This window comes from Mus caroli, chromosome 11 (assembly GCF_900094665.2).
Source record: "Mus caroli chromosome 11, CAROLI_EIJ_v1.1, whole genome shotgun sequence".
Lineage (NCBI taxonomy): Eukaryota > Metazoa > Chordata > Mammalia > Rodentia > Muridae > Mus > Mus caroli.
Window position 1 is genome coordinate 7006489 of NC_034580.1, and position 3244 is coordinate 7009732.

The window sequence follows — 3244 nt, forward strand, 5'->3', positions numbered from 1 at the left end:
CTTAACAACGTAGCACATGTTTAGTGATACATGCCCATGATCCATTTATACAGGACGCTGAAGAAGCAGGTTCACAACTCAAATTCTGCTTGGACTACAAAGTGAGTTCAAGGCCAGACAGAGCAGCTTAATGAGCTTGCATCTCAGAATAAAAAGGAGATAAACGTGCTGTCAATATTACTATATAATGCAATTGTCTATGATGGGAAAGGCTTTAGGTTCAATCCCTAATATTATAAGAAAGAAAGTCCATTTTAAAATTCTTAATATTCCCTTAGATGTATTGAACCATTTTTAATCTTCATATATCAATAAAAGAACAATTTGGAGAGTAAAATGCTGAGCCATATTGCCATAGAGCCTGAGGGCAACTATAAGTATGCATAAGGACTTGGGCCCGGAATGGATAGTTACACAGTAAAGAAGGAGGGCTTCTGGCTTCATTGAATGTTCCTGTAGGAATATTTCACTTGATTTAAGTTTAATATGTGTGTCTTGGTCTATTCAAGTATTAGTGACCAGGAATTTGACTACTCTCTTTCATAAATATTCTCCAGTCAGAGAGTAAGTCTTTTGTCAGCAGCATACAGGACACAATGTAGTCCTGCTACATTGTCTAACAGGTGGAACTCACTAGCTTTAATGGACCAGTATCTACCACTAAAGCTATGATATGGTAAATTTTTCTACATAAATAAATAATCGATCTGTTGCCTGTGTGTACAATTACTGACATCAATACCTGACAATTATTCAGTGAGTGACATTCTGGGGTTACAGTTATTGAAATGGGAGCCAGATGTCATTTCCTTGAGTGCTTCCTTGATTTATTGTTTTACAGTGCTTAAGGTAATGTGATAACCAAACCTAGATAATGCATTAAGTAATGATTTAACAGAAAATGCATGACTATGTCTTAGAAGATTATATCAGGAGAATGCATCAATATAATAGCGTTTAGGTAAGAAAATAAAAACTTGTATATTAAGTAATCTGTAATGCTATCCACTATATTTAAAGTACTATGAATTTTTAAAAATGTTAATGCAAAGTTTTTAGAGGTAGGTCAGGTATTAAGACTTCATATAAGTTTCCTTTCCCCACTGTTGGGAACTTCATCTAAGGCCTCTCCCTTTGAATCCTGAGAATCTCTCACCTCTCTATCCTCTGGTACTTTCTAGAGGGTCCTCCTACCTCCCACTCCCAAGGATGTATATTTCATTCTGCTGGCCCTCAAGGTTTCTCTCCACATACTTGATCATGTTCCCCTTTTCTCCTTCCACTCACATCTCTCACTTAGGTCCCTCCCTCAGTCTTCCTCCTATGATTTCTTTCTTCTCCCTCCCAAGTGAGATTAAAGCATCCTCACTTGGGCCCTTATGCTTGTTAACCTTCTTGAGTCTATGGATTATATCCTAGGTAATTTGTACTTATTAGTGAGTACATACACATGCCTGTCCTTTTGGGTCTGAGTTACCTCACTCAGGATGTTATTTTCTAGTTCCATCTATTTGCCTGCAAAACTCACGATGTCCTCATTCTTAATAGCTGAATAGTATTCCATTGTGTAAATGAACCACATTTTCTGTATCCATTCTTCTGTTGTAGAACATCTGGGTTATTTTCCACTCCTGGATACCACACATAAGGCTGCTATGAACATAGTGGAGCACATGCCCCTGTGGCATTTTGGGCGTATGCCAAAGAGTGATATAGCTGGGTCTTCAGGTCGCTCTATTTCCAGTTTTCTGAGGAACCTCCAGATTCATTTCCAGAGTGCTTGTACCAGTTTGGAATCCCACCTGCAATGGAGGAGTGCCCCTCTTTCACCACATCTTTACCAACAAGTACTGTCACCTTTCTTTTGATCTTGGCCATTCTAATTAGTGTAAGATGGAATCATAGGGTCATTTTGATTTGCATTTCCCTGACCACTAAGGACATTTTATGTTGAGGTCCTTGATTCACTTGGACTCGAGTTTTGTGCAAGGTTACAAATATGGATCTAAGTGGGTTTTTTTTGTTTGTTTGATTTGTTTTGTTTTACATACCGATTACTAGTTAGAACAATACCATTTATTGAAGATGCTTTCTTTTTTTCATTCTTTATTTTTGACTTTGTCAAAGATCAAGTGTCCATAAGTATGAGGTTTTATTTCTAGGACTTCAATTCTATTCCATTGATCAACCTGCCTCTCTCTGTACCAAACCATGCTGTTTTATCACCACTGCTCTGTATTACAGCTTGAGGTCAGGGATGGTGACTCCCCTAGATGTTCTTTTATTGTTAAGAACTGATTCTGCTATCCTTATTTTTTGTTTTTCCATATGAAATTGAGAATTGCTTTTTGAAGAATTTTGTTTGAATTTTGATGGGGATTGCATTGAATCTGTAGATTGCTTTTAGTAGGATGGCCATTTTTCCATCTCCAGTAGAAAGATAAGGTATCAAGTGGAGGGGTATGGTTACCATACCACAGTCAAAAACTCTGACTCAGAATTGTTCCTTTCTAAAAGAACTGCAGGGACAAAGATGGAGAAGAGACTGAGAGAAAGGCAGTCTAATGACTGGCCCAATTTGGCATCCATCTCAAGGGGGAGGCTCCAAGACCTGAAACTATTACTGATGCTATGGTGTGCTTACGGACAGGAGCCTAGCATAGCTATCCTCCAAGAGGCCCAACAAGCAGCTGACTGAGACAGATACAGATACTTACACCCAACCAATGGACTGAAGTTGGAAGACCCCAGCGGTTGAATTAGGGAATGGCTGGAAGATACTGAGAAGGAGGGCAATTCTATAGGAAGACTAGCATTCTCAACTAACCCAGACCATTGAGATCTTTCAGACACTGAGACACCAACCAGGCATCATACAAGATCTGATACAAGGCCCCCAACACATACAACAGAGGACTGCCTGGTCTCGCCTCAGTGGGAGAAGATGCACATAACCATGGAGAGACTTGAGGCCCCAGGGAGTGGGGAGGCCTGGCATTGGTGGGTTGGTCAATCCTCTTGGAGATAGGGGGAGGAGGAAAGGGATGGAGTAATGTGGGAGGGTAGGCTGGGAGGGTATAACTATTGTACAGTAAAAAATATTAATAATTTAAGAGATTTCATATTCATAAAATCCTTGTAGAAGACTGGAATTTTATACACAACATTACATGAGGCAACACACAACAACCTACAACCTGTAACTCTAGCTTTTTTTTTTTTTTTTTTTTTTTTTTTTTTTCGA